This window comes from Sciurus vulgaris (assembly GCF_902686455.1).
Source record: "Sciurus vulgaris genome assembly, chromosome: 7".
Lineage (NCBI taxonomy): Eukaryota > Metazoa > Chordata > Mammalia > Rodentia > Sciuridae > Sciurus > Sciurus vulgaris.
Window position 1 is genome coordinate 8,064,626 of NC_136467.1, and position 8,301 is coordinate 8,072,926.

The following is an 8,301-nucleotide window of genomic DNA, read 5'->3' on the forward strand; positions in this document are numbered from 1 at the left end:
AACATGCCTCACTGCAAATAATAATAAAATGATACAAATTATTAAGATATACTGTAATAAATTTACTTAAAACCTATGAATCTTCTATTTCTGGAATTTTTCACCTACTATTTCCAGACTGTGGTTGATTCCCGGCAACTGAGAGTAGAAAGGGAAGCCAGGGCAGGGGCCGCTAACGTGGGCCCTGTGGGTAGGAGCTCTGTGCACATCTCTCATGGCTTCCCTGGGATGTATTTCTGAATATGGAATTGCTGGATCAAAGGTGTAAATATTTTTTCAGATTTAAAGTCATATTTAAAAATTGTCTTCCAAAATCACCACACCAATTCTATCAACACAAATGCTTTCTTTTTCACAATATAGATGCCCCCCTATTCCCACAGCATTTCCATTTGTTAGAATTTCCAAATTTGATATATGTTGAAAATGACCTCATTTTAATTTGCATTTATTTGCATGTGAAGAGTTTAGGCCTTCTATGTTAACATTCCCTTGCAGTCTTCTTTAATGGATAATTTTTTGTGCTTTTTTTATCCATTTCATTTATTGAATTGCAAGAATTCTTTGTAGATACAACACTTTGTGTCATAAGTTCTTTTTTCCTGGACACTGGAGTATTTTATAGAAGACATCCAGGGATGCAGTTTGGAATTTTCTTAAAAACATTACTTTACCAATAAGTCTGACTGCCCTCTTGCTCACAGAGGTTTAGAGCTTCAAGAAATCGTATAGACCCTGCCAACCAACCCCTTGTCTTACAGGTGCGGAGATTAACATGTGACTCGCCCAAGAACACATGTTTGGGTCCTAGCAAGGCAGCACCAGAGCCCAGGTGGCCCAGATCCAGGTTGTCACTATTTCCACCTCACTCACCAGCTCCTTGTCAATAGTCCACTCGTGTGTGAGGTTCGCACACCCATTCATGCAGATGGTAGAACTTTGGGGATTTTAGTAACAACCTTTATGTCACCAGAAAACACCACTGCAACCAACTTGATTGTCAGTAATGATCTTTATAAGAAGGCTCGAAGGTTGGACTTTTTCTTTAACGAAAGATGGATCTTATTTGTTAACGAGTGGATTTTTATTACGGCACCATCTACCCAATGCCAAACCCGTAACAGCAGCCAGACAACCAAGATGAATTGTCTTCAGAGACACGGCCTCTGGCCCCACTTACTTCTGTGCAGTGAGGGACTCGTCTTCACCGTTATGAGCAGACACTTCCGTGGATGAAGAGGACACGCTTCACCCTGTAGGTGATGACTGAAGTCCAGGGAAATTCAGGCGTGTCCTCCAACCAGAACCAGCGATAGAAATGAGCCAGTTGGTTCACAGCCCAGCACTTTACCCAAGTCCCCCAAGAGGAGCAGACCCTCTCTCACTCTTCCTCCCCCACACACGGATGTGGCCGGGGGTCCCGCGCCATCTCTCCTTGCTTCTGTCTCTGAGATGACACTGGGGCCTGGACACGCTTCTTTACCTCTGACCCCCCTTCTGCCTGCCGCAGTCTTTTTTGTCTCCTTTATTGGACCTTCTTACACTGCTCTTGGGCCTCAGTGTCCCACTGGGCTTTACTCTGGGGCCCCTTTCCTTCTTACTCTATGGCTCCCTGGGTGATGTGGTTCAATGTCCCATTTCATGTATCACCATTCACCTGTAAAATCCGAACTTACAGATCCTGTGCAGATCCTCCCCAGACTATGAGACCTGTGTAACCAGCAGCCTGGCCTCCATGGTGGCACACCAGTCCCAGACAATCCCAAACAGAAATCAGACCTTCCCAACAGTTCCATGCTTCCTCCATGATGCTTAGTATTCTAAGACAAAAGAGCTAGACATTTTACCAAGTGCTGATCTTGGATATCCACTGCACCAGTCCCTAGGATCAAGAGGCGCGTTCCTTTACAATAAAGAATTGCATTTAGAAGCCAAGGTCTGAGTGCTAAATGTGCTCATTACTCTTGGGGGGGGTGGGTCACTGTTCCCAGGCCCTCTCAAAGGCAGGGCTAAGGAATGTGTACGTGTAAGTACACATATGTACAGTTAGCACACACACACAGACCTATAGATGAGTATATGTAGTTCTGTATGTATATATTATGTGTATATAAAACCATTCACACCAACATCCCCAATTTTTATCTCACACCACTGAGTTCATCCTCAAGTTCTCCTTCTGCGCATTTGACGGTGAGGCCCTAGCTCCCGTTGTCCTCCACATATTTACTAATGTGATCAGTCCACCTGTGTGTCAACCACCTCTAACCCACTCCTGCCCACAAGCCTCGCCATTTCACTTCACTTCATGGGCTACCTCACCTGCTCAGATTCCAGTAGCACCCACCCACTAAGCCTGGTCACAAGTCAGGCTGACCAGCATAGAAGGCAGTACTTAACACACGCCACCCCCAGATATCAAAATTACCATAGGCAGTATTGCATCTGAGTGCAGAAGAGGCTTCCCCTCCGAATCAATGGAGATCTTTTATTGAGTCCTTAAAATATTGCAAATCAGTCTTATAACATGGACTCTAGTTTCTGCAGCTGGAGAATGCTTATTCATCAATTTGATGAACTGTTCCTTTTCCAGAGACATAGTCATTACCCCCAAAGTGTCTGACATCCTTATTTCCATCTTGTTGGATTGAAGTCGCTGAATGTGCACCAACTTCTAGTGCTGCTTCCTTCAAGATGAACTCATCTTTCTATCCTGGAGATACGAAAGAAGCAACACTGGCCTCGCCCACACCCTGCAGGTGCATATTTCACCCAAGAAAGTTTAGACTTCAGCAAGGGTCCCGTTCTCCTGAGTGACAGTGTTGGTGGGGAAGTCAGCACACAGACCGTGTCTTACAGCAGAGCCACTGTGACACAGACTGACAATAGAGATGGCAACCAGGGCCCTTCTGCTTGCCCTCCATTTGCCAACCAGAGCCTCTTCTCTGCCTTCCCAAGGAGACCAAAGTCCCTCTGCAAGATTCCTCTGGGGGCCTTCACAATCACGAGGCGCATTTCGGAAAGTCGATGACCCATTGCTGAGGATGGCCCTCACTCTCTCAGTAGTTGTGGGAAAGTGCGAAAGAGATTTTCGAGAGGGGTTTGACATTGTTGAGTTACCATGACAAGGCTGCTGCCTGTGCTGCCTGGGTCTAGGGTTCTTGGGCCCAGGAGCCAAGCTGGTAAGCACACTGACCACAGGAGCAAGCCCTGAGACAAGCAGGATCCCTCTGAACCCCTACTCCTTCCCATAACTGGCATTTGAATGTACTTCTGGAAGGCTGAGTGTAAGAGAAGTTAGAGGTTGAAAAGCTAGAAATTAAGCAGCTCTTTGCCAAAGTCTCATGGAAATGCAAATCGAGATAAGGAATCAGCAAGCAGGGAAAACAGGCATGGTGGTTTCCATGGATGGTGAAGGACGTGGGCTTGCAGAGCCGTGTCCCGGCAGGTGCACCCACTTTGTGCAGTCACCTCTCGGTGAAGGTGAGGGGAGCAGATGGAAGATGGCGCTGATAGAAAAGGCAAGGAGACCCCGAGAGGGCAGAGGTTTAAATGCTGCGCCTTTGCGTTTGCTCGAGCTTTCTCTAGAGACCCAGGAAGCAGGCATCCCAATGCTTGAGCATGACCCCAGACCGCAGCCCACCACACTGAGAGAGGGAGGGAGGGAGGGAGGGAGAGAGAGGGGGAGAGAGAGAGAGAGAGAGAGAGAGAGAGAGAGAGAGAGAGAGAGGAGAGAGGGAGGGAAGAACTGAGAGAAAGAGAAAGGCAAGGAGAGGGAGGAAAGAAAAAAGAAAGAAGAGAAAAGTGGAACTCGGGTTCCAGAGTGGTCGCCAGAACCCTCTGCTCATTCCCAGGTGACTACCGAGAGCCTGACCCTGGGCTGCACCGTCCAGGTGGGCAGGTCAGGAGGAAAGGACGAGCCCTCCCTCCACGTGTGCAGCGACCTGGACAAACAGCAACCCATTCGTGAGATAGAATTTCCATGGCAGGGAAGGGAGCAGACGGGAATGTGTAGCGGGAACATCGGTCCTGGTGTTCACACATCGTCCCCACTTTCCTAGCACCAGGGCCACCCACAGGAGGAAGCAGAGACTCCTTGCTGCCTTTCCAAGGGTGCAGCAGGACCAGCTTACAGCACTGGCCTCAAAGGGGAGGAGCAGGTATGTCCCCTCTGAGACAGTTGTTTGCATGTCTGGAGTATTTGGGGTTTTGACAACTGAGCAGAGCGTGCTAATATCATCTAGTGGCTAAGCATCTTATCAAACATAGGACAGCCCCCACCACAGAGAATCCCTCCCCGCAACTGCCAGCAGAGCCGTGGCTGAACAACCCTGCTCTGGGGCAGGGCTGGCCTCGCTGCTGCCTGCTTACCCTGGCTCACCTCGCAAAGCCCAGCAACACCTGTGCGCTCCCCACCTACCCTGCCCACCTGCCTGGGAAATATTGCTCAGCTAATCACAGCAAAGACTGAGACTGAACAGGAGATTCTGTTTAGCAGACACCTTGTCACCACTGGGCAGCATGTGACTTCATAAGTCACAAGCTAAGACTAACGCTGGTGCCCACAAAGGAGAGGCAAAGAAAAATCAATTTGGCTCACCTCAGTCATGCCCGGTGGCGTCTGGTCAAGTGATTTCTCCAGAGGAGTCAACTACCGTCACAACCCTGTGAGCCCCAAACGCCTTTACCCATCACAAAGTCATGGGAAACAACCTTGACACTCTGCAAGTCCACCTTCCGATCTGTGAATCGATCCTAAGATCCTTCCCTCATCGTGAGTTTAGACAGCACAGAAGTTTTAACCCTGAAGTTGAGAAACAATGTCTGGGCACGATTCACCCAGCACAGAAGCAAAATTTTCCAAAATGAAGGCAGGAGGAGGCAGAAGCCCAGCCAGCACACGGGGACAGCAAGCACCCAAGGCGCTGCAGAAAGCGCAGCACGGGGAGGGCTGCCCGGTGCTCCCTGGGAGCCAGGTCTGGCTGTGGTTGTCAAGGGCGTCAGAGAAACGAAAACTGGGATGCACACTCACTGGCGTCCTTTGCTCAGGAAGGGTCAGAGGTGACAAGAGGGACGCTGCCCCTTCACATCCTGCGATGTCGACGCCCCACCAGCCGGCAGGGTCTCTGGTCCCAACATCCCCAAGGACGGCTGCAGCCTCCGGCTCTGAAGAAATCAGAGCTGCGCTCCTACGGCTGCAAGTACTTGGGCTGTGCCAAGCAGATGGTCCCACGCTTATCAGCAGAAGCCAAACCTCAAATGGCATCACTCAGTGACACACTCCAGTGAAGATCTCCACACTGATCCGGGTGGGAGTGCACTGGGGATAGCACAAGGCGCTGAGCACCCTGCGCCGCCGCGGCCAGCCAGCCCGGCAGGCAAGGGCGACCCAGAAACGCTACACGGAAGGGCAAAATGAGAGAACCACTCAGATTCCTAGCCCAGCCTGTAACTGTCATGTGACCTCTGCCGAGCTCTGAAGACTCAGTCTCCTTAGCTGTAAAGTGGGTCTAACAAAATCCCCTCCCAGAGGTACGATGCCTGAGCGAGGTGTGTGTCCAGGTAGGTGCAAGGTGAAGGAACTAGTTGTCCTCCCCTTCCTGTGAGCCATTTGCAGGGACGATCGTGCCCAGTTTAGCACAGAAGGCCTGCACGAGGGGCTAGAGGAGAGAGCTGCTGCTGCTACTGGATGCAGATTCTCACCCAGGAGGCTGGGAACACAGGGCCTTCCTCCATGACCCCTGTCTGCCTTCTTTCAAGAGACCCAGCATAAAGTAGAGCAGGACAATTTCAGATCGTTTGGATCTCAGGTAGTCAACTCCTACGGTTATAGTATCAAAGTGGTAATGACCCCTGAGGCCAGGGAGATCAATCCAGAAGGCAGTTCCTGATGCTGTGGGAAAGCAGACTTGGGTGGCATGTGCAAACCTTGAAGCCAAAATGCTCTGCAGGAAGTTGACCCAGGTTGACACCCCCCTTCGCCATCCCCCACCACCCTGAAAGGGGAAGGAGAGAGAGGGGCTCTTCCTGCAGACTTTCAAACTGCAGCCCCGAAGGGAGGCAGGGGTGGGTCACTCATGCATTTGCATTACCTGGCGATGATGTTCCAGAGCAGGAGAAGGTCTGCCTTCTGAGAACTCACCTTGCCCAGAGGACAGTCAGAGGCCGGAAACAAAACAAGGACGTCTGAAGCAAACGGCAAGGTGGAAAAGAAGGAGCTGTGGGAAAGGAGCCTTCCCACCACCAGGAGGGAACAGGCAGCGGAGAAGCCCCAAGGGAGAGGAGGGGAGGGAGGGGGATGAAGGAGCTCCCTGCCCCTCTGTCCACACTTGCTGCTTCTCAGCTCAGGGACTGTCCAGATTTGGTGGACAGTTGTCCCTATGGGTGCTTGAAACACTGAGCAGAGTGACCAGCTCGAAGGGAGTCTCCAACGTCATTATTTAAGTCAACAGAACAGAGGATCTCACCAATATGCTTTTTCCAGCTCCTAACAGAACAGAGATGTCTGTCCACACTGGCAGAGGACAAGCTGTCTGACTCGAAAAATGACAATCCCCAGGCAAATGAGGAGCCAGCCAGCAGGAAGCTGGGGTGGCCAGGTGAAGGGGCGTCTCAGAGGAGGCTGGCTGTGGGCTGCCGGCCAGGGATCTGGGGGGGACGTCTCTCTTCCCCTAGAGGGGGTGGGCAAGGGAAGACGCCAATTGTTTTGTGACTAATTGGCCCTACTAACAAAGCAGGAACTATGGCAGATGGAGCCGGGAGTTTCATTTGTGGTAGATAATGATTTATACTTACAGAAAAGACAGCAACTCACAGTAAAAATAAAACTGCTTGCATTTAAGCCACAAATAGGTTGGCTATTTCTGTGCTTGGTCTGTCTTTGTGAGTAATCATTCTCTTCTTGAGAGGTGGGGAGAGTCTGAGGGGAGGGAGGTGTAGCAAGAATGGGTAATGGGTCAGGCGCTGGGGTCCATGCCTGTATTCCCAGCAGCTAGGCAGGCTGAGGCAGGAGGGTGGCAAGTTAGAGGTCAGTCTCAGCAACTTAGGGAGGTCCTCAGCAACGCAGCAAGAATGGGTCTCAAAATAAAAAATAAAAAGGACTGGGGATGTTATTCAGTGGTAAAGCACCCTGGGTTCAATCCCCAGTACAGAAAGAAAGAAAGAAAGAAAGAAAGAAAGAAAGAAAGAAAGAAAGAAAGAAAGAAAGAAAGAAAGAAAGAAAGAAAGAAGGGAGGGAGGGAGGGAGGGAGGGAGGGAGGGAAGGAAGGAAGGAAGGAAGGAAGGAAGGAAGGAAAGAAGGAAGGAAGGAAGAAAGGAAGAGAGAGAAGAAGGAAGGAAGGAAGAAAGGATAAAAGGAAGGAAGGAAGGAAGGAAGGAAGAGAGAGAAGAAGGAAGGAAGGAAGAAAAGAAGGAAGAAAGGAAGGAAGGAAGAAAGGATAAAAGGAAGGAAGAAAGGACCAACTAAGTCTGGGAAAAAGAAGGGTCTGTGGCCCCCACCTTCCCATGTGGAAGTTCCAACTTGCATTCCATGAGACAAGTCACCCCCTCTCTCCCACCAAACAAATAAATGGGTAGAGGAGTCTGGGGATGGGGCTTGGAGGAGGAAGCTTAGCAACCCAGAAGGCCACAGGGTGGACCCATGAGTGGTACAGCCACAAGCAGCAGAGCAGACCTGTTAGTGGTAGGGCTCCTTTCTTCCATCAGGGCACCTAAAGCCTCTCAGTATCCTGGGGGCTTCCCTGGGTGCTGACCCCAGGGCAGTGTGGAATCCCAGATGTCCAGCACAGGATTAGGGGAAATAGCCATGAAATGCTTTCCAAAGGCCCAGATGGGAGGGGCAGGCCAGTGCTCATTTCCCCAGGAAGTTGGCTCCCGTGCTGTTTGCCAACTACACACAACTAAGCACGTGCTGTCTTGGGTCACCATTTGGGAGCAGAATGACTTCAGGTATGCTAGAAATTCACACTTCAAACTTGACTGGAGTAATGAGTGGCTCTGTGTCCATTCTGTTTGATTGACAGGCTCTCAGAGCAGAATTGGTTGACCCTCTGCTCACTGGTCCTGCAAGAGAGTTCTCGGATCTCAGTGGCCAGATAAAAGTCCAAGATAAAACCCTGAGAACAAAACTCTCTCAGGCCAATCTGATCCCCTTGGACTTGGGAAATCTCTGGGCTTCTTGCCTACGCTGCCTGGGGATTGGCTGAGGCTGTTCCAAGTGCTGATCTTTACCTTCAGTGCACATTTCTTAAGTGTCAAGACTAAAGGGGAGGTGGCCTCTCCTGCTTTCTTCCAGCTACACAG